Here is a 24,688-nt window from a genome sequence, read left to right as displayed (position 1 = left end):
ATCAGAAAAAGTAATTGCAATCTAAGTCTTTTGTATTATGGAGAGAGAAAAATAGGTTCTGCATGCCAGGCCATGGGGCAATGTGATGTGACTCACAGTCTTTTTTTTTTTTTTTTTTTTTTTTAATCCTCACCAAGGATATTTTTTCCATTGATTTTTAAGAGAGTGAAAGGGATGGAGAGGAAGAAAGGGCAAGGGAGAGGGAGAGAGAGAGAGATAAACAGAAACATCAGAGAGATAAACAGAAACATCGATGTGAGACACACTGATTGGTTGCCTTCCATACATGCCCCAACTGGGGCTGGGGATCGAACCTGCAACTGAGGTGAATAGTATTGAACCCAAAACCCTTAGGTCCACTGGCCAACCCTCTAACCACTGAGAAAACTAGTCAGGGCTGTGACTCTCACTCTTACTATGAATAAAAAGAGTAAATTTTTTAGTCCAGGGGCCACAGATGCAAATTGTTCTTCTAAACTAGAGGCCCGGTGCATGAAAATTTATGTACTTGGGGCGGGGGGGGGGGGGGGGGGGGCGGGGGGGTGAGGGTCCCTCAGCCTGGCCTGCACCCTCTCACAGTCCCAGAGCCCTCAGGAGATGTCTGACTGATGGCTTAACGCCCCCTCCCCGCAGGGAGCAGGCCTAAGCCACAGTATGGACTCCCTTTGCAGAAGGTGACCTGTGGGCCAATCAGGGGACAGCGATGGTGGCAAGTGGCCGGCCCCGCCCCCATAGCCCTGCTGCTGGCCTCCCTCTGTGGGAGGCAACCAGGTGGGCCAATCAGGGGACAGCACTGACCTGCGAGCAGCCAGCCCCACCCACAATCACCCCACTGCTGCCACCGCAGGCCTCCCTCTGTGGAAGGAGAATGGGCAGGCCAATAAGGGGCCAGCACTGGTGGCGAGCAGCCAGCCTCGCCTCCCCAATCGCCCCTCCACTGCTGCTGATCGCCATCTCCCCCTTCTCATTGCCATCCCCTCCCTCAGCCCACTGGCACATGCCTTGGCTGGCCTGGCACCACCTGCTCGCTAGCCCTGCCCCCCACTGACCACTGACCGGTCATTCCACTGTTTGGTCGATTTGCATATTATGCTTTTATTATATAGGATAAGTGAGCCATTACCCCAAGATCAAGACCCACAAGCTACCTTTTAATGTCACCCTCCAACTTCCTGTAGCCCAGTGAAGGAAGAAGAGGATCTTAGTCAAATATAAGAGATAATCCATCTAAGTATGATTGCCTCACTTTGAGAGTGAGCAGGGGAGGGGAATAGTTAGGAGAACCTTAATGCAAAAGACAGGAATGTGAGCATGTTGCACCAATCATTTCTACTTCTGGCCTCTGTGTTTTAAGAATTTTAGGGGATCGTGTGGTGATCAAAGAAAGTAAGTCCCTTTCAAGGTGCCCTTTGCTGGAGGACCAGCTGGGAATGGTAACCAAGTCCATGGTATAGCAATGCATTTCAGAAGGGGGCTTCCTGCTTGTCATTAACAAGAACCAGTTAGGCCACTTTTAACAACTAAGTCTACTCACTCAGGTTATACAGTATATTACTCAGTGCAGCTTGTAACCTATTACAGAACAGCTTTCATTAAAGGCTGAGTATCTGCAGCACTGAAATAAGCAAATACAATTAGATGTCAACTCAGATCAGGGCCTTCACTAAGCTAGGGCACAATCTTCCGGATGGATCTTACTCTTCCTTCCTGAGAGCGTTCTTTCTACATTTTTGCCTCTCAGGGAAAGGAGGGATAGAAGATAGAGCAACTATTTTTTGCAAAATATTTTTTCAGAGAGACATTTTTTAAATTTAGTTGACATCCTCTCCTTTGTGCCTTCAATTGTTTTTCCGAGAGGCAAAATATTGGGTAATAAAAAGGAGAAATAGGAAGTCCTTGCTCCTCTCCTTGCAGGGTGTGTATGACTAAAACTAAGCCTTTTGGCTTTCCTGAGCATTTCTTTTCTCTATTTTAAAATAGGAATTATAACTCCTGTCAGCACAAGGATCTTAGGGGCTCAAATAAAATGTGTAGAAAAGCTTTGGAAACATAAGGTGTGATTATTTTTCTGTGTGAGGGGGAAAAAGGGGGACTTAGCTATTATTGAACATCCAACAAGTACCAATACAGCATTAAGTTCCTTGTGTACTAGATTTTTTCTTTTCTTTTTCCTTTCTTATTTTTACTAGGTCTTTTAATAATAAAGTATGTCCATGATATAGGCATGGTGCTCATTGAACGGGCAAGTAAAAGAAGTGGTAGAGAGATTGAGTGACATATCTAGGGTCTCAAAGCTTGTTATTTGTAGAGACAGAATTAAATTCAATTTTGTCTCTTTCCAAGACATTACTTAGCTTCCAGAAAATGGCAATTATACTTTTGGTAGAATGGTGGTAAAAATGCAAGGTTTGAAAGTGAGTCAGCCAATGTTTGCATTCTAAGCCTGCCACTCACTTGCTGTTGCCATGGGTAAGTTGCTTAAACTCTCTGAGGTTTTGTTGTCTCATCTAAAAATGGGGAAGACAAGTGACTAACCCACATGGTTCTCGTGAAGATTTCTAAGTGCATATATAGCACTTAGCAGGATACTTGGAACCCAGCCTTCGGTATGTGTCAGTTAATATTGTTTCATCTCAAAAATAATTTTGTTAGCAACCAGCTCAGTAAATGGTCTAAGGAAATCACATAATTCCTTATAGTTTACTCCAAGAATTTTAAATATATGGAAGATTTGATCACATACAACTGAGCACTGATTAAAATGATTGGAAGTCAGCCAGGTGTAATCAGGTATACCAGATTAAAGAAATAAATCCATCAGGTATAAGGTGAAAAACTATGCTCAAGATAATACAAAATGAATAAAGTCAGGAAAATAAAGAATCTTCCAAAATTAGACTAAATGGCAATGTAAAGATCTTAAAATTAAACATGATGGACAGTTAACTTGTAGTCTAACTTCTGGGCTACTCATTCATGTGTGGTATAATTTACATTATATATTCTTAATGATATGGGACATATGATCCACTCATTAAAATATTTAAAAGTCAATATTAAAATGCTAACCTCCAAACTTATTCTCCCCTTATCTATAATAATCTTATTAAACAAGGCTAAAAACCATTTTCTCCTCATGGTATGACCTTTATCTGTTTGATTCATATTCTGACAAATAATATAAGTCTACAGATGACCCAACGATTAGAGGGGTGCAAGGGTTCATCTAAGAATAATAGGCCAACTTGGGTTTGGATACCAGCTCCACAGCTCTTCAGGAAAAGTTCTGGTGAACCTCTCCCTTCATCTGTAAAATGGGAATAATATGTCCAGCCTCTCAGGGTGTTGTTCAGGTTTGGTAAATTAATAGGGATACATTTCCAGCCCTGTTCCTAGCACCTAGTGGGCAGCCATTGGAGTAGGTTACCTCCACCTAATTTCCTTTAGTTAAGTATTTAGTTAAGAAAACTTCTTCTCTATTATTAAATACCCACAAGGTTTTAAACTCATTCTTAGGCACTGGTGAAGCATAACGCTCTCTTGCCCTTAAAGATTCCATACAGCAGTTAGTCATTTCATTAAATTGACATCACATGAATATGGAGTGTATCGGAAAATGACACGGTTAAATGGGTCTCAGGGAAGGTGGGGAATAAGTAGACTTAGAAAAGCTACAGACCAAAAGCAATTTCACTAAGTCTGGATGCGGCTGGAATTCTGCAGAAAGACAAGGGAGGAAAGGATTTCCTTGGCTCAGAATAACATCTATGAGGTAGGTTATTCTTTACTCTTATGGTTTTGAATGGAGAGACATTGCCAATGTAATCCTCTGGGTCTCCTTTACCATCCCCAGAAGGAGAAGGAAGTTTTATGCTGGGTAAGTGTGAAAAAAAGGAACTGAACATCCTCAGCTCACTCCTTCCTCTTGGGAGCCAGCTCAGCCTGCATAGTCCTTGCATCTCCTTTCACAAGCTTAGCAATGTAGGCTGTACCTGTGTAGGACAAGCTGACAGCTGGGCGTGGAGAGTAACTCCAATTCAGAGGATGTTGGCAGGCCCATTTGACTACCTGCTATAGACATTTCCTCTGATCTAGCTTTAATCAATAATAAGTCCAACTTAAAAAAAAATCTGGCACCGCTATTTTATCTTGTTTTAATACTAAGATTTTTAAAAGTGGTATTTATTGAGCCTCCTCAAACTTGGTAGAGTGTGACATTTTAGAACCAAGAGAATGTGTAGTGTATTCACAGTGTAACACTTTTTTGTTTTAGGAAGAAGAAAGGAGGAAAAACTGATTTTAAGGTTTAAATTTGGTCAGTGAATGGATTATAGGGGCTTCTCAGTCACTATAAGAAATTTGGACTATCCCATAAGGAGTGTGGAATCATTAATGCATTTTAAGCAGGAGAATGGCAAGGCATTTGGTGGGAGGAGGGGTTATTAGAAGGATGCTGGCAGCTTGAGGTAGATGGATTATGTGATACATTGGAGACTAAAGGCCAATTTAAAGATTGTTACAACAGTCTTTACTGTAGATTTAGTAATTGATGCACTATGGATCTCTAAATTCCCTTAGAATCCAAAAAGTATAAGACAAAAGGCCAAGATACCTTACTTTGAAAGCAAAATTTTAAAATAGCATAAAGGCCTGAGAGAGGTGGGGTGCTCCATATAATGGGAGATCCAATAGGAGGGATACCCTGAAGCTCAGCTGTTATTGAAATGAAGAGAGGATTATGTGAACAATCTAGAACTCATCACAAATAATCATACCTAATTTAAAAAACATTGTCTAAAAGACAAGCCAAATTTCACCAATCATGTAATGGGTAGATGTTCTGCAGGAAAAAAAAATGAGGATACAAGCCTTGTATCTAACACCACCTTCTCCCTCCCTCCATGCACCACCATTACTAACATCAAAAACAGAATATGCATGTAATAGCACCTGTATAACAGATCAGGGCATAAAGGGTTCAGGAAAGATAATACATTACATGACTCATCTAATGATGTAATCCTGTAACCATATAGGAGGCAAGTTCTGTGAATACAGAGCAGGGGTTGGAAATCACAGCTGCCAGTCTAACCCTCCATACTCTGGCCTAGGCTCACTTTGCTAAACAAGCACTCTGTTTTTAATTTACTGGGCAGTATGGGTTTATATCTTAAAGTGGTTATACATAAGTTAAAAAAGGGAAACCGAGGTAGCTTTTTGAAGAACATCTCTTGTTGTCTATTGCAGAAATAAGAGATGAAACTTAGGGGTACAATACCATTATACTTCTTTCAGAAATTATTTATTGAGGACTTATTGGATGTTACTATTGTGTTAGGTAAGGGACAGATCTGTCCCTTGGCTAGAACAACTGTGGCAGCAACACTGGACCCTAAGCTTGGGAGTGGGGGTTATCCTTAAATGATGTCCAATTGTCTCCCAAATTTCAAAGGAAGTTAAAAAGCTTTTCTCATTCCAGTTTTTGAGACATTTACTCCCATTACAAAATGATGGCACCTTAAGAAGAAAAAAAAGTATTAAATAGAACTTCCCAGAGAGCTGTAAGTAAAATTATTCTAAAAACTATTTCCCTTCTTCTTCCCTAAACCTATTAAATTTGTCAAAACCTCATCCATAATCATTATTTTTTGAGCTATATGCTGACCAAAATAAGTTTAGTTTTCTGACCACTCCATGCTTATCAGACTCTCAGAAATTAAGTCAAGATCAACAAAAGCAGCTCACATGTGAATTAGTTCAGCACAATGGAGGGAGTGACCTTTTAGGGTCAGACCTAGTTCCATCTATAAATCTGGTCCTTGTTAGAGGTGTGAATTAGGACAAACCACTTTCTAAAAGTTCATTTATAAAATAGAAATAAGATGACCTGCCTCCCCATGACATTTTAAGGTTAAATAAAAACAATGGCATATAAAAAATCCCTTCACAAATTACAGCTATTATTATAATTTATTATAATTATGTCATTCTAATAAAGCACTTTGTCTCATTGTATACCATATCTATAAAAGAAACTACAGATCTAGGCTGCTCCCTTTTTTTTTCTTATTCATGAATAACTATGCTAATTTTCACCATGTTTTTTTCCAAGGGGCCCTGATGTAGCCTCATCATTCTTAGCACAATGGTGCATACAACCATTGTGAATCAATCAGAGTTGACACAGTGAAACATATTAACCATGTTTTTCATTTGTCTAATTTCCTACAGTTGTTATGAAGACACTAAGATCTGAGACTTAGCTAGGGTGATTCAAAGAGCTGAGAGTAACCAACCTACTAGAACCCAGGTTTCCTGATTTCCAGGTCTGTATCTTTCCACAGCAGTACACTCACTCACTCTCCTCTGAGCTGTGAAATTCAAGCAAGAGTCCAAGTTAGAAGAAACAGATCACTGAACATCACCTGACACTGTGATTTTTGCTGATGTATGAATTACATCATGGCCCTTATAATATAGAGTTACAGACTGAAACAAGAACCTGTTTAGAAGATTGTTCATGTACTCTGTCAAGGCCAATGACAGGACAGAGTCTACAATTCAATAATTTTAGTGATGGGATAATGGACATTATGCCAAGCTGCTGCCATGCTAGCTACGGGCATCTCATGGTAAGAAGATACTTTCAGATAAGACAAAGTATGATTTATCCATTTTTACATCAATTTAGTCAATTGGTCTCGAATGAACAATGCAAATATCTGATCCCTGTGGCTAAAGCTTATTCCCGAAAATACAACTCACTCTTTACTATCTTTAAATCAAAATGTAGCTTAAAGGAAGAATAATTCTTAGAAAAATAGGTTTATTTTCCAAAATTTTAGAATTTCATCAGGAAAATAATAATTACCAACTTGTAAAATGAAAGACTTAGAATTAATAATTGGCAAATGCCTGTAGTACTATTTTGTTACTTGAAGCTAAATTGTAAGGAATGAGACAAGATTCCATTTTAAATGGTTTCAAATTCCTATACCATCTTATTCATATTTAGAGAAAATTTTAATGACCCTAGTAAATGGTGTTGCAGAAATGTCCTCATGATTTCATAGTTCAACTAAAAAGTAAGAAATGTAGGGAGAGAGAGGGAGACCATATGCTTGAACCGTAAGCTCTAAAAAATCAAAATACTTTCAGTAGAGTCAAATGATTACTTTTGCTTCCTTCTTAGCATCCTACTTAAACTCTTTTTATCTAGAGACTTTCCTAGATAAAGGATATTCATCACTCAATGTATTTAACTGAGATATTACAAATACCTTTTTCATTAAAGTATTAGAGGGAAGGGTTAAGGCCAGAGTTGAAGAGAAAGTTGAAGGTCAATATTTGGATATTTGGTGAGCCATGATCCTTTGGCCTGTGGTCAGCATCTGGGCTTTATTAAGATATTCCTTAAATTTCCAACTTAAAAGTGAGGTAAATTATAATTGCCCTTATAAGATCAAAACTCAGTCATGCAAAGTAACCATAAAGGAATGAAAGAACATCCAGCCATCAAGATAAATATATTTTCTTTCTAAAGAAAAATGGTATTGATCAAAAGTTTGAGAGGATGTTATGGATCAAGAAGCAAAGCAAAGAAAAAGAAAAGTCAGCAAGGCAAGCTTTGTTTACCAATCTAGGAACTTATTAGGTGTAAAGGAGTATGAACATTGAATTAAATAATTAACAAATTTTGAAGATGTTCCCACTCTAAAAAGAGAAACCTAATAATTGGAAGTTACCCTGGACTTCTTTTATTTTTCTTAACTACCTTATTTTATCATATTCTGCCGCAAAGAAACCCACACTGGTTAATCTATCTTTTTGCTCTCTATAAAAAATATACCAACACCACTGTTGCTAGCTGAGTTCAGCCATCATTATCTTTGCCTTGGAAGCACTACTATATAGCATTCTAACTAGTATCCCTCCTTCCATTATTCCCTCCCCATAGCTCATTCTCACTATGTCATGGCCTTATTCTAAAAAATCCAATGGCTTCTTCTTGAACTCTGAATACAATTCAGACTTACTCCCATGGTGTCCAAATCTACATGATCTGGCCTTACCTAACACTCCAACCACCTTCCCTGCCTTTTTCCACACTCTTTCCTCCACACCAGCCTTCTACTGTTGAAGGAACATATCAAATATGCTATTCTTTAATTTGTAACATCACCTAAAGATTGCCTTTGATTTTTCAAATATCAACTCAATTGTCTCCTCATTAAGACCTTCCCTTATTTTATATTCTTATCCCAAGTAGTTTCCCTTCCACCAACCTGCATTCCATATCACATTGCCCTCGTTTATTTTTTAACAGTAGATCACAATCAGAAGTAATTTTATTTGCTTACTTGTTAATTTTATGTATTTCTCAACCAGAATATAAGCTTAAAATATTACCTGTTATATTTATTGCTATATTTTCAAGTTTCTAGAAAAAGGCTTGTATCTACTGCTATATTTTTAAGTTTCTATATAATAGATGATCAATAAATCTTTGTGACCGACTAAACAAATTTTATGAACATGTGTGTTTTAATTCATCTGACAATTATATTTTTCACTTATATAAATGATTTTTACATAACTTGATATCATATATTTTTTCTCAGTCTGAGTCAGTTTCTTGGTCCCAGTTCCCTCTGGATACTTATCAGAAAGGTTATCTGGGTTTTCTTTCTTTTTTTCCCTACAATCTTTTAAAATTATTTTTATTGGTTTTTAGAGAGAAAGGAAAGGAGAGGGAGAGAGACAAGAAAGAGAGAGAAAAACATCGACAAGAGAGCTTAACATTAATCAGTTGCCTCCTGCATGTGCCCTGACCTGGAATTGAACCAGCAACCATTAGGTGCATGGAGGACCCCCAACCAATTGACCCAAAATTGTTTTTCAAAGAGACAAAATGAGTAATCCAGGGAACAAATCAAGGTATCATCAAAACAAGTACTTCTTCAGTATGCCTTGCCTAACACAATACTGTCCCCTCCCTACCAATTTTCAAAGATACAATTTTTTCAATCATTCATAAAATATGTCAGGCCCTATCCTAGCACTAATGATGCAGAAATAAATAAAGCATGGTTTGTGTTCTCTCAAAGCTTCCAACATGGTGGAGGAAGGAGACAAGTAAGCCATCAGGATGCTAAATGAAAAGCAGGTATATGTACCATATTCTGTGAGAGCACAGAGAAAGGAAGCCTTAACAGAGATAACATTTGAGCTGATTCTTGAATGACAAATAAGATTTAATCAAACACTGGGACAGGGAGAGTCATGATAAAGAGAGGGAGACATTTAAAAAAGACTTGAAATTGCCCTGGCTGGGTAGCTCCAGTTGGTCAGAGCATCATCCTGATATGTCAAGGTTGTGGGTTAGATCCCCAGTAAGGGAACATACAAGAATCAACCAATGAGTGCATAAATAAGTGGAACAACAAATCCATGTTTATCTCTTTCTTTCTCTTCCTTCCTATCACTCTCTAAAATCAATAAATAGTAATTTTTTATAAAGATTAGATTGGACACTGCATGGTGGCTTCAGAGAAACAACAAATAGGTGGGTGTGACTAGAATACAGTAGAAGTAGCTGGAGATGGGGTTGGAAATGCAGGTTGGGGCTAAATCTAAGACAACTTTGAATGTTCTGCTAGGGAATCAAATTTTATTTTTTAAACAAGTATTTGGCAAAGTGTGTTTCATGAGATACTGGTAAATATGTACACATGAAAAAGGGATCACATCTCACACACACCTAAGAGATGTTCCACATATGTGACCTGTCCTCAGGAGATATAAAACACCAAAGGTTTTTGAAAACTTTTATAATAAAAAATAAACAATTGCTTAATACGTGTAATCCAACATAGACAACCCATTAACATTTCCAGACATACTTGCCTTCTCCAGAAGTCAGATTACACTTAAAGTGGAGCACTACTTTAAGTGATTTTGGGTTGTTAATTCATTTATATGAGTGAGCATTACAAACAGAACTGAGTGTGAAGATATGTTTGGCAACAAAAACACCTAGAATGTATGGAAGGCTTTGGGAGGTTACTCGTCATTGCAAATAGCTAATGTGAATGATAATGTACATCTATACTCAAGCACAGAGAGTGGGAACATAAAAAGGGAAAATATTTGAGACACTCTGTGATAGAATTCTGTGTCAACTAGACATCATTTAATGAGTGAGGGCTCTGGGAGTAGAAAGGTAACGGCGCTGCTGATGACTTCCTGATTTTCTGGCCTTGTAAACTGAATTATAAAGCAGGTTTGATAGAAGTGCAGGGTAAGGAAGAGGAAAAGTAATTAAAAAGAGTCTGGAAACAGCCTAAGTAACCATCAGCAGATGACTGGATAAGAAAACTATGGTACATCTACACAATGGAATACTATGCTGCTTTAAAAAAGAAGGAATTCTTACCATTTGCAGCAGCATGGATGGAACTGGAGAGCATTATGCTAAGTGAAATAAGCCAGTCAATGAAAGAAAAATACCACATGATCTCACTCATTTATGGATAATAAAGAACATTATAATCCGATGAACAAAAAGATAGATACAGAGGCAGAGAAGCATCCAACAGACTGTCAAATTACAGTGGGAAGGTTGGGGTGGGGAGGTAAGAGATCAATCGAAGGACTTGTATGCATGCATATAAGCATAATCAATGGACGCAAAACACTGAGGGCATGTATGGGAGTGGGGTGGGGGCAATGGGGAGATATGGACACATGTAATACCTTAAACAATAAAAAAAATTAAAAAAATGAAGAGTCTGAAAGCTTTGAGTAAACTGCAAGGTAAGGGATGGGGATCATAATGTCAATTGTTATTCATCTGTTTTTTAGTCAGTGATTGGGAAAATAATAATCATAAGCCTACAAGAAAATCCCAGTTGTGCTGGGCTCTTTCATAAACTCAAATGAGTTTCTGTCCTCAACTGACTTAGAATTCTAAATCTAACTGTCATTTTTTTATTCATTCCTTGAAAAATGATGTTTTCTCCATATAAAAAATAACCGCCCTCACGTTAGTGACAGATTGGCTACAGTTGTTTTTAGAACAGCCAGAGGGTGCCCAATCTTCATGAGAGGAGTCCATAGAGTTGTTGCATGTACATGTTTAATTCTTTTTAAAATTTTTTTTTAATATATTTTATTGATTTTTTACAGAGAGGAAGGAAGAGGGATAGATAGTCAGAAACATCGATGAGAGAGAAACATCGATCAGCTACCTCTTGCACATCTCCTACTGGGGATGTGCCCGCAACCAAGTTACATGCCCTTGACCGGAATCGAACCTGGGACCTTTCAGTCCACAGGCTGACGCTCTATCCACTGAGCCAAACCGGTTTTGGCTACATGTTTAATTCTAAACATTGGCATTGGCACTGTAATAACAGTGTGTTTTTAAGGGATACAATTTCATACAATCACTCTAAGCTAGTATGGTTTTGACTTTTAGGAAAGGACTGCATGCATTTTAAGACACGTGGACACAAAATCATCCTTGAATAGATCTATATAAAAAGTTCATAGAATTATTATCTCTATATAAACATACTATACAACATGGAGATTTCCAGAATAATTCCCTTTCCCATCTGATCAGTTAGATCACTTTTCCTCTTTAAGCTCCCTGTCAATTTAATGTCCATATTGCACTCCTCAGCAAACTCTATTGACACAGTCAGATGGCCTCTCTAATTCTGTCTGTTGTGCCAATTACCATTTTATCTGTCTCTCAATTTGATCTTGCTCACCCTATGTCAGTGTAAAAAGAAGAGCATTCAGCTCTCTTCCTTCAAAAGAACAGACGACACAAAACAAAGCAGTTATGGTGACAGGAGAGACAGGCACATAGATCATGTATGAAGATAGTTAAGAACCACCCTGCTAAATAGGATGGGTGAAAATTTCTTTCACCAGGACTTTTAAATAGGAACTAATCACCTATTTGTATAACTTTTTCCTTCCTTCCTTCCTACCTACAAACAAGCTAAGCATGTATTAAATTGCCAACTGGGTATTATTGTCCTAGTTATGATTAAATGACAGATTACAATCACATGAAAAGTACTCATCCTCATTAACAAATAAAAACAAATTAAAATAGCAATGACATGCAATTCTTAGCCTACCAGATTAAAAAAAATATATATATATAAGATAAAAACATCATGAGTACAGGAGAAAAGACATGTTCATAAATTCCTGGAATTGGAGGACTATAAATTTGTAAAGTCTTCTTAGAAGAAATTTGGCAATGAACTCTAAGCTCTACAGAGAAGGCATCAATCTTTTTTGTTTTCCATTATATCCTCATTGATTAACACAGTGTTTTGGCATGTGGGAACTAACTGCTTAATAATTAATTATTGAATGAAAATTGACTGAATGACTAGATAAATATAAGGTTTAAAAATATTCATATTTTTGATTCAGTGAATCCTTTTCTGAAAATATATCCTCATGAAAAATATGGTCAAAAGTTCATGTACACCAATGCTTACTTCAGTGTTTTTTACATTAATAATAATAAAATAAGATAACCTAAATATCCAACGATACGAATTTTGGTAGAAACGGGAATATTTGGCAGTTGTTAAAAATTCTATCAACAAAAATAAAATAAAATAAAATAAAATAAAATACTTAAAAACATTCTATCAACAAGAAAAACATTTTACTAACTTAGGAAAATGTTGCTAATATGATGTTAATTTTAAAAAGCAATACAGTTTTATATTTTTAACTTATAACAGACACATATAAACAATACTTTACATTTGGATACATCTGTGAACATGCATTACTACAAAATATAATATAGTTTTCTGAGGATACATATGCAGAGACAATTTTAAAAAGTAAAAATATATCAAATTATTAACTGATTAGCTCTAGGTGAAAAGTAGGTGTTCTGAATTTCTCAAACATATGATTAGCTTATAATATTTTTACCATAAATTTGTATTATTTCCACATCAAAAACATATAAGCCCAGACTGCATTGCTCATGGTTGAGTGTCAACCTATGAACCAAGAGATCATGGTTCAATTCCTGGTCAGGGCACATACCCATGCAGGAGGCAGCCAATCAATGATTCTCTCTCATCATTGACATTTCTACCTCACTCTCTTTTTTCCCTCTCTGAAATCAATAAAAATACTTAAAAATACATAATAAAATTATTCTCATCATTGACATTTCTATCTCACTCTCTTTTTTCCTCTCTGAAATCAATAAAAATACTTAAAAATACATAATAAAATTATTTTAAATAGTATAATTGCTCACCTTTAAACTAAGATGATTTATAATTACCTATTTAGTTTTTATTTTAAAAAACCTTAAAGTTGAAAATAGAGAATTAAAAAATATTGCAAGTATTTTCACTTAATTTTGTTGTGAACCTAAAACTACTCTAAAAAATAAAGTAAAAAACTAAAATATCACAATTAAGTGCAATATGTGTGACAGAGAATAAAGTAGGTCAAATAAGTGAATGACCAATGTACAAACAGAATTAAAAAGTGCTTTGTAAGATTATCTTCTGTCTATCAAAAGATATACTTGCTAATTATTCTTAAAAGTAATATAAATCTAGAATTCATTTATATAATTTTATTTTTTAATTTAGTTCTTTATTGAATTTATTGGGGTGACATTGGTTAATAAAATTATAAAGATTTCAGGTATACAATTGTACAATACATCATCTGTATATATATAATAATAAAAGTAATATGCTAATTAAACTGGACAGCTGAACGACCTTCTGGAATCCTTCCAGATGAAGCTGCCGTGGCAGGGGTCGAGGCAGAGGTGGTTAGGGGCAATCAGGCAGAGGTATTAGGGGTGATCAGGCAGGCAAGCGGTTAGGGGCCATCAGGCAGGCAGGTGAGTGGTTAAGGGCGATCAGGCAGGCAGGCAGAGGGGTTAATGGTGATCAGGCAGGAAGGCAAGTGGTTAGGGATGATGAGGCAGGCAGGCAGAGTGGTTAGGGGCGATCAGGCAGGCAGTCAGAGTGGTTAGGGGAGATCAGGCAGGCAGACAGGCAAGTCCCTAATTGTGAGAGGGATGTCTCACTGCCAGGATTGGGCCTAAACTGGCAGTCAGACATCCCCCGAGGGGTCCCGGATTGTGAGAGGGTGCAGGCCAGGCTGAGGGACACCACCCCCCATGCATGAATTTCGTGCACCGGGCCTCTAGTTGTATTATATGTCAAGTCTCCTTCCATCACCATTTATCCCCCCTTTACCTCCTTCTACCTCCCCCCAACCCCTCTTCCCTCTGACAATCATCCTATTCTTGTTTGTGTCTATGAGTCTTTTTTTATTTATTTTTTTAATGAGAAGTCTCCTTCCCACTCTTTTTTAAAAAATTTATCTTTATTGTTCAAAGTATTAAATATGTCCCCTATCTTTCCCCCCTTTGACTCCCTCTACCTCATCCCATCCCTAGGCTTTCCACACTGTTATCTGTGCCCATAGTTTATGCATATATGCATGTACTAGTAAGTTCAAGGAAACTTCTTTTTTTTTTTTTTTTAAGAGTAGTTTATTGATTTTGAGAGAGAGAGGAAGGGAGAGAAACATTGATGCATGAGTACATTGATCAGCTTCCTCCTGCACGTTCCCCACAAGAAATCAAGCCTACAACCTGGGCATGTGCCCTGACTGGGAATCTTACCAGTAACCTTTTGGTTTATTGGACAATGCCCAACCACCTGAGCCACACCTGCCAGGGCTCTTTAGTTCATTTTTAAAGAAAAAAGTACTTACTAAAAAACTATAACAATCAATGTGACCATTAACTAGCACAGCCTTTCAAAATAAAGTACAAATGTGTTCAATTTTGGATTTTTTAATATGGTGGCATGACAGCTACTGTACTCTGAGCACTTATATTTAATAGCAAAAATGATGGAAAAGAAAGGTCACGCATTCTACAATAGGTTGTAGAGAAACTAATTATAAATACTATTTTAGGACATTATTTCAACCTTCTAGAGAACAAGGGACTCCTAAATTAGACAAAGAAACTGTAGAATCATATTTTTTTCTTGTTATCCTCTCAAAGTTCAGTACTATTCCTCTCATCATTGAACATCATGACCCATTTGAATGTAGAACCAATTTGTGAACAGTGATTCCAACATTTTAACAGCACCATAGAAGAAAATAAGAATCTGAGTAAAACTAAATAGAAGAGAAATAAATAAAATGATAAATCTATGTTAAATTTTTGTTACAATCTGTTTATTATTAAATCAAGCTACTATAAGGATAGATTTCCCTTTTGATCTTAATGCACTTGCATAATTAGTAATAATTATAATTATAAATTAAATCCAAATCTGATTAAGTACCTTTATATACAGGGCCTTATGCTAACATTCATTCAGAAGTTCAGAGCAACGTATTGACCTATTGCTACATGCCAGGTTCTGGGAAATAATGGTAAATACATAGGTTGCACTCTCATGAAATTTAGTTAGCAAAGCAGATAGACATAAAAATAAAGCAGATGCAGCCTTTCCACTCCACAGCCACAGATGCTGCTGACAAGTCTGGGTTCACATATATAATTCAATAATAATACTTCAGGAAATGTCACAAAGCGGTGACTGAACAGATGGCTACTGTGAGTTAAGTTCTATGATGAGCATATGAGGAATCTCACTCTCTAATCAGGAGACTGAGAAGGAAACAACTAACCACAATGCAAGGTAATATGCTAATTGTGCAGGACACCATGTTAAGTAGAAGTTTTGTGAGCTAAAAAGGACCAGAAAGGCCCTAACTGGTTTGGCTCAGTGGATAGAGCGTCGGCCTGCAGACTGAAAGGTCCCAGGTTCGATTCCGGTCAAGGGCATGTACCTTGGTTGCGGGCACAACCCCAGTAGGAGGTGTGCAGGAGGCAGCTGATCCATGTTTCTCTCTCATCCATGTTTCTAACTCTCTATTCCTCTTCCTTCCTCTCTGTAAAAAATCAATAAAATATATATATTTTTAAAAAAATTTAAAAAAGGACCAGAAAGGATTAAAGAGGAGCATATGCTTGAACTAGGTCTTTAAAAATTAATAGGATTTATTAGGCAGAATGGGATATTCCATCAGAAGGAAAAGGGAAGCCGATAGTCTAGCGCAGAGGCTGGCAAACTTTTTTATAAAGGGCCAGACAGTAAATATTTTAGGACTTGCTGGCTCTATAGTCTGTATGGCAACTACTCAACTTGGCCATTGCAGCTCAAAAGTAGCCATTGCAGCAGAATATGTAAACAAATAAGAATGGATGGATTCTAATAAAACTTTATTGATAGATAGTATATTTGAAATTTCATATAATTTTCAAATGTCATAAAATATTATTCTTTTAATTTTCTTCAACTATTAAAATATTAAAAAAACACATTCTTAGCTCATGGCTATACAAAAACTATTATCAGATTGGATTTGACCTGTAGGTTATACTTTTCTGACTCCTGGTCTTGTTGGAAGGCAAGCTAAACACGCACACATAACAATGTCAAATATCTAAACCAGCAGTTCTCAATTCTATCATAATCAACCTTTCCATTTCATAATAAATATTTTATAATACCCTCCTTTCTCCATCTGAAATAAAACTCATAGATAATACAACTGCATATATATATATATACATATATATACATATATATACATATATATATTATATGTATGTATATATAATGCTCTAACTCAAGTAAAATGAGAAATACAAAGAAATTACTTTATATTATAATGTTTTCAATATGGCAGTCTGTGACCCCAACTATACTAGACAATGTAATGAAGTAGTCAAATGCTTACATATACTTAATAATGAATACATTTAGATTTCAATGGAATAGAGATCACATACCAATTCTTATAAGAAGCAGAGGAAAAGTGAAAGAGCAGACATGTAATGGATTCTAGATTGAAAACTGATGCTAGAAGTGATAACAGATCATTTTACCTGATAAGAAATCAAAGGAAATAACTTTAGTTGAAATATAGGTAATCTAACATTGGCAATAATTAAAATAAAAATGTAAATAGAGAATATAAAAATGTCATATTTTTGCAAACAAACTGGCCTTTATTTATAATGTTAGCATAAAGAATTCAATTTACTAAAGGGCAGTCCAGTGAGAAAGTTTCTATCTATCTATCTATCTATCTATCTATCTATCTATCTATCAATCATCTATCTATCATCATCATTTATCTATCCCTATCTATATATATCTTTACTCCTGTTTGGAATTCCCCCTCATGTAAAAGTATACATTTAATTTCTAGTACTTCAAAAGACTTTCAAACTTTATCCTTTAACAAAAAAATAAATAGGAAATGGGAAATGGGTATAAAAACAACAACAACAAAATCCTAGCAGCCTAAGAGCTTATAGGGAAATTGAGGGTAGATGATGTTTGAGACGATACCAGAGTAATATTGAAAACAACAGAAAACTCTAAAATAAATAATTTCAAATAATTTTCACAAAATAGATTCCTTATTGTGCAACAAAATATTTTTAAATTAATATGTGGTATGGCAATCAAATTAATTATTTTAAAAACAATCTTATTAGTGAAATTTGGTGAGATTTTTGTGTTTCTACCAATTCAAAATCTTTGGGTCTAGGTCTATTCAAAGAATCCCTAGGTCTCTTCAATTATATATTTTTTGCAGGTGACACACAAATGTAGACTGATATAGGAGAAGTGTGTCAATGGCACAATACCAAGAGCAGCAGCATTGCTCTAAGGATGGGATTTTCCAAAATGGGAATCAACTCTTGATAAAATTCCTAACAGAACTAAGTATAATGACTCCTTGATTTGCACAGGCGTTACATTCCTATAATATTTAATGATTATTAAATAATTTCAGAAAATAGTTTGTTTGTAACACCAAATTTGATTTTGAACACTTGGAAAATAATACTTAAAAATATCTTCATAAACATCCAGTGGAATTTTAACAATTATGAAGTACACGGGACAATTCTTTGTTGCACATTATATATTGCACATTATAATGTATGTCCTCCTTCTCCTAAATGCCAGCATAACCTCCCAATAATTATCCCCATGCATTCCTAAAATAATTTTTAGTGGCTCTTCTCTCCCCTTTGCCCTTGGGGACTGTTGGTCTGAATTATGAGATAGTAGAAATTAGGTTTATGTAATTTTTGTATAATGCCCAAGACCACATTATCAACAAATAACATGCTTAATAATTTTCTGTCAGTAATTATGCTTCATGAAGAGGAGCACATAAGGGCTAAGAGAAGTAGTGTAGCCTAGAACAGTAAAAATAAAACTCAAATCTGAGTTCAAAGACTTTTATAAATTCTGTCACAAATTTAATGACCTTGAGCAAGCCTTAACTTTTCTAGGCTTCAGGTTTTACTTTGGAAAATATACTATATAGCCTCTAAATTCCCATACAGTTCTGACATAATTATAAACATTATAGGCCTTTGGGAATTTAAAAGGCTGGGACAGAGTAGAGAATAGAGGAGAATAAAAGCAGGCAAGGCTACATTTGCAACAGATGAAACTACCAGAAAAAGGAAGAGGACAGACAATGGAGACGGTGGTATTAAAGAGAGGTATTTGATTCTTGGCATGACAGATACACAGGTAGGTAGGCTATCTGTATATAATTCGCAAACATTCAGTAATGCAAGATGATGCTCTGTGATTAAAATACAGAAAATAAACCATGTGCTATAAATTTATTAAGTTTATAACAATTTAATTCCTTCTGTAATGCCTCTAATTCTTTTCTGTTTCCCTTGCATAGGGGCGGCTGATATTTTCCAAAGACTAAAAAATCTTATTATTTTTTCTTGCTAAGGGACTCTCTTTATAGAAGGAATCAGTAGAAGCAGCCACAGAGTTCAAAGTTATAGCACTTATTAAGTTTATAGCACATAGTTCCTAATTCCTCACCATAAATTTTGCAAAATATGAAAAATTTGACTTTGGGTAGTAAACAGACAATGTAATATACAGATAATGTATTATAGAATTTTACACTTGAAACCTACATAATTTCATTAATCAATAAATTTAATAAAATTTACCACAGACATTTGCAAGATTGAATCCAATTTACAAATAACCATAGATTAGGAGAACTTTCTAGATTCAAGTACTTATTCTGGTGTCTGGTTCAAATCAGCACAGTACTTAGCCTTGATCAGAGAGGAAAGGGCTCTTTAGGTGCCTCAAATCTCTAACAAAAATTGAGAATTAAAGAGATCTCTGGGGATATTCTGCCTCTGAGAGTACCTCAAACAGGCCTTTCTGTAAGATATGGTAGAAAGCTTAAGGGGGTCAGATAGACCTACAGTTGAAACTAGTTCTGCCCTTATCAGTTATGCCATCATGAGCAATTTACTCTTAATCTCAGTTTACATATCTGTGAAATGGGGATTACAATATCACTCTTTTAGTGTTGTTGGGAGAATTCAAAATGACTAACAGAAATCCCCTAGCACAGTGCTTCACACATTGTGGATATTGTGAGTATTCAATAAATATTGTCATCTCTGCTCTTTTCTTTTCCACCATCTGTATTTTGTTTCTCTTCAACCTGCCCTGGAAAGAACGCTCTGCTGATGTCAGCATCCAGAAGCAGGGCTGCCAGGAGTGTTGACCAAGTGGCTTCAGGGCTGCCCATGGAATGCTTTAATACCTTCTGTAATACCTCTAATTCTTTTCTGTTTCCTTTGCCTAGGGGCTGCTGATGTCTTCCAGACACTAAAACATCTAATTATTCTTTCTTGGTAAGGGGCTCTCTTCATAGAAGGAATCAGTAGAAACAGCCACAAAGGTGAAGCAAGCTGTCAGATCTTTCTGGCTGGGCATAAGCTGAGCCTGAAGTTTCAGCCTAGGGCATCCCTACTACTTGGACAAAAAAAGTCCTTTGCACTCAAGTTGCTGCAAACTGCTCTTTTTGGAGGAGCTTCAAAGGTACTATTAGGGAAGATTTACAGATTTTGGCTAAATACTTCAAATGCAATTGTTCCAGTAGAATTTTACTGAGAAAATCTAATATCACCTTTCTCTGAATACAATTTTATGGGAATGCTACTTCATTAGTACAATTCTATCTTACATGATTTTGTTTTAGTGTAAATCTCTTAGAACCCTGAAGGACAAAATGTCACCCCATCATCATGTGGTCCTGTGCCAAATGTTTCTGGACAGTTGCCTAGCCTAACCTTCATCATAAGGAAGACATCAATAAATTCAGGGGACAAACTAGAAGTTCAAATAAAATACAAAAATAATTAATAATAACAATAATAATTAACTTTATGGATAATTTACCCATTACTAGTAATCATAACTACCTTTTTTAATTGAAAAATACCTGTGTTCTATGTATAATGCTGGACTCTACGTATTCTCAATTCATGTTATATTTTCCTACACTATGATTTTAGCACCCTAAGTTTTAGAGAGGCCACAAATGCGCCTTAAAGAAGTGAAACAAGTGAGGTCATATAGAGCTGCAAGTTCAAATTCAGGATTCTCTATCTCTAAAGCATACATCCTTTCTCAAGTGCTTCCCATTAATTAATGGGTGTCCGTTGACAGTCACCGAATATTAGTATTGGCGGAGATAGGGAGGTTCATTTAGGGAAAACCAGTTTTCTTAGAAACAGAGCACCTGAGGCCCAGGAGGGTTTAACCACCATGAAGCCAAACACATAGACAGTGGCAGAGCAGGCACTCGAATCCTGTGGGCACTCCCTGCAGCTGTCGCAATGGAGTCCTCATCAAGGCCCACCAGACCTGCTGTGACCAATCCCCGCTCACCCCTCCACGCGCACAGACAACCAGGAGCAATTCCACACAGGCAACAGGGTGCTACATGTGTTTGTTTTTGTTATTTTTTTATCCCCAAAGCTTATTTCTCTTTGCCCACTTGATGATAAGTACAATTTTTTTTTTAAAGATTCAATTCAATTCAGCCCATGTATCACTACTCTAGGAAGTTTTCACAGACTCACCTCTCTTCTCTTCCCAGAAAATTAGGTATAATGAATTATGGAATAGCTTAATAATTTTCAACATTTGGCATACTCCTTATTCATTCATTCCACAAATATTTATTAGGCCTGTATTATTTATAAGCACTGTGCTAAGTGCTTCACATGTATTATGTTAATCATTCCTCACCACAATCATATGAGTTAGGTATTATTTTTATCCTCATTCGAGAAAACAGAAAACGCAGGCACAAAGAGATGTGGTATCTTTAAAAAAAGAGAAAAAAAGTATCTTTCTCTCTCACTCCCTGTGTCCTAATATGTGTCCTAATATACATTTACTATGGAATTGGCAGGACTCCGTGGAACTTTATTTCACTTCCAAATTGTAATTTCTGATAGTATAATTCTGTGTATATGAGGATATATTTGCTAAATATTATATACCATTAAAGGCTATAAGCTCCACACTGGTAGTATCTACTTTGTTTACTATTATATCCACAGGGCCTGACAAAGTGGCACAGAGAAGGCACCCAAGAAATGATAGTTGAATAAACAATTAGAAATGAATTAATTAAATATGAATAAAGAGCAAATGCATAGATGTCTAGTCTCCAAGTCACTCTTCTGTGCTGCCTACCCAGATCAGTCTGCGTTGGGGAGAAATGCCACATAAGCAGTGACGGCCATGTTTTTCCTCCCAAGGCCAACACTATTATCTGAGATGTGCATTCTAGAATTCATTTCTGGACTCTATAATTTTCCATTTTCTTACCTATCATTATGGTTATATTAATTCTACAGATCCAAATGGAATGAAAACTGATTTGAGCAGGGATAGAGCTGTTTTTTAGTCCTGCTGAGAAAGAACATAATGACAGAGTCCTGTTAGTACACAGACCCCCAAATAACAGGAGTTTGGCAAAGAGCCTTGGGAGGAACTCAAGTCATTACCATGGCCCTCTATTATAGCAGCCGGAAATCACACTGCCAGTTTCCACGAAATACAGCAAATATCTCCGAGGGCAGGATCCTAGCTCCCAGACGCTCACCAGCCCTCAGGCATGTTCTGTACCCCATGCAGCTCCCTAGGCTATTCTAAAACATGCACTCCCCTTCTCCCTGCTCCACCAAGGATTCTAATGTTTAGTATCAGCTCCACCCTTTATTCTACAATATTTCACATAATATCTCCAGTTAATTTAAGGGGTAGAAATGGTATAACAAAATTATAAAAACAGACTATTTTAATGGACATATTCATAACTTACACACTCTTATTTTTGTGATAGTTATACATGGGCATATAGTACATACACAGATCTGTATATTTTAAATATTAGATCTATTCTATAGATGCATATGTAAATGAATATAAACATATATACTTATGTAAATATATCAACATTTTTGAGTGCCTATCAGAAATGAAATATATTTATACAGAGAGAATAAAATATTCTTTATAAAAACAAGCTGGTATATTCTAGATAAAAAGAATATAGAACTTTATTTTTTATATGTGAGTATATACATGCATGTATATGTGTATATATATGACTGTATACATACTTATATATATATATAAAATGTTAATATATATAATGCAAGTAGTTAGGTATTCTAGAGATATTTAATGCATATGTTAAAATCTGTGCACATATATATATATATATATAGACAAATTAGAAACTATCCAACATAATATATTTGAAAGTGTACAGGAGTGAGACAAAGAGATAAATTGATCACTCTAGCTTAGCACCTTTATAGGACTGAGTTGGCAAAAGAGTGAAAGAATCACAGTCTTGAAGAGCCTAAAAGATATAGTATTATAGCTCCAATATTTAAGGATCACTGTTCTTCCTAGCCAATAATAAAGCACATGTGAATAAAGGAGAAAAGGTATAGAAATTTGTGTGCAAAAGAATAATGAGAGATGGTGGTTGCTTCAATTTACTGCCTTCTCATATGTCACTGGATCTTTAATTATTAGTGCAGAGACTCTATTTCAATTCTTTAAAGCATGCAATAGCTATAAATGTAAGGCAAGTAGGAGGCTGAGTTTGTGAAACACCAAGGAAGAAAAAGGTTTCCCTTGGTTGATGAAATGTGAGTTCTAGAGAATGGTTATTACAAGGTAGTATTCGAATGTGGGGTTGGAAAATTATCATTTATGAAATAAAATTTTATTACATATTGAATAAAAAATTATAATAAAGCAAGTTTGCTTTTTTTCCTACTCTAAAGCAAGTTTGTTTTCTCTACTCTTTATAAAAACAATAAACTTGATGTGAGTTTGTGTGCTTTGCCTCTGGGAACCTTGAGAATGCAATCAATACAGAGATATAGGTTAAAGACATTTAAACACATGTATTTGTGAAAAACTATATAGATACTTCAAAATTGTCAGTACTGTTTATTCAGTTTGGGATTGATGCTAACTTTAAAAATTAACTGAGTGTCAAATGTCAAGCTCCATTTCAAACTGAATTTAATACTATAATGACAATATGTTCTTGATTTAAAGCAGAATGCTAAGATGCATGATGTTAATGCAACAAAAACCATATATTTGGCCAGGTATATATAACCATATCATTAAGATCTAGTGATATATGATATTTTTGGAAGTACTTTTTATAAAATTAACATTAAAATTAGAATGTTCTCTACACTTCTCACACCATAATGTTTTACTCATGATCAATATTCACTTCTCAATTATACTAAAAGCATATTAAAATCAAGAAAGGGTTTTTTCTGCAAACACAGCTTTTCTCTTTTCAATGAATATTTAAGAATAGTCACTGTTCTGTACTTATGACAGTGATTACAGGTGCATTTTATTTATATTGTACAGAATTTACAGAAAGTTGTTTTCCCTCCCTGGATGGAAGCAGGAAAAAAAACACAATTTAATTTCTGGTAAAATGCTAGTAGTTTGGGGCAAGAATCAGCTAGGAATCAAATTAAGGGAACCTGCATATTTGCTTCAGAAATGTATTCTAGGAGAGAGAGTTTTTAATATAAATAACCTATTGCTTCTCTATGAATAAATGAAATATTTCATTTTTTATTTTGTGCGTAATCATCCTATAGCTTGCTTCCAATTATTCCTTGTGCTTGTAAAATAAATTATTTAGTATAAACAAAATTTCTCCTCTATTACTAAAAAGGTACACAGCATTATAAGAATAAAATTAGAATAGTATAGTTCAAATCACCACTTTCCATAACTGAATAAATCTATCTTCTTTTAAGTTTAAAGAGCTGGAAAGTATCTGATTAAAGTTACCTTTTCTCTTCCTTAAAACAAACAAACAAAAAAGAAACCCTTGGTTAGGCAGAATAGAAAAGTTGACAACAATTAGAAGTAAAAGTGCAGTTAAAAGACCATGTTGCAAAATAGTGAAATCAGCTGAAGACTAGAAAAGTTGAACTTGGGTAAAAGTCACTAAAAGAAATTGAGCACAGCATCCCTGGACTTGCACAAGCCACCCTGAGGTGTGAGCCCCCAAAACTTGTGAAAATGAGAGGTTTTCTTGGCCTACCATTTTCCAAATAGACATACCCAGTCAGCAAGGAGACTCAAAAAGTTTCCAAACCATCCTAACCTGACACAACTTGCTGGCAGTTTCTTCC

The 24,688-nt window shown here is 35.7% G+C and overlaps 1 protein-coding gene across 22 annotated transcripts in view; it reads right to left on the bottom strand.

The window, feature by feature from the left end:
* DLG2 (discs large MAGUK scaffold protein 2) overlaps nucleotides 1-24,688 on the bottom strand; it is a 2,053,927-nt gene that overhangs the window by 741,138 nt on the left and 1,288,101 nt on the right. The gene's annotated exons all lie outside the window — the stretch shown is intronic.

Source organism: Plecotus auritus (genome assembly GCF_963455305.1).
Source record: "Plecotus auritus genome assembly, chromosome: 9".
Taxonomy (NCBI): Eukaryota; Metazoa; Chordata; class Mammalia; order Chiroptera; family Vespertilionidae; genus Plecotus; species Plecotus auritus.
This window is presented reverse-complemented; position numbering and strand designations above follow the sequence as displayed.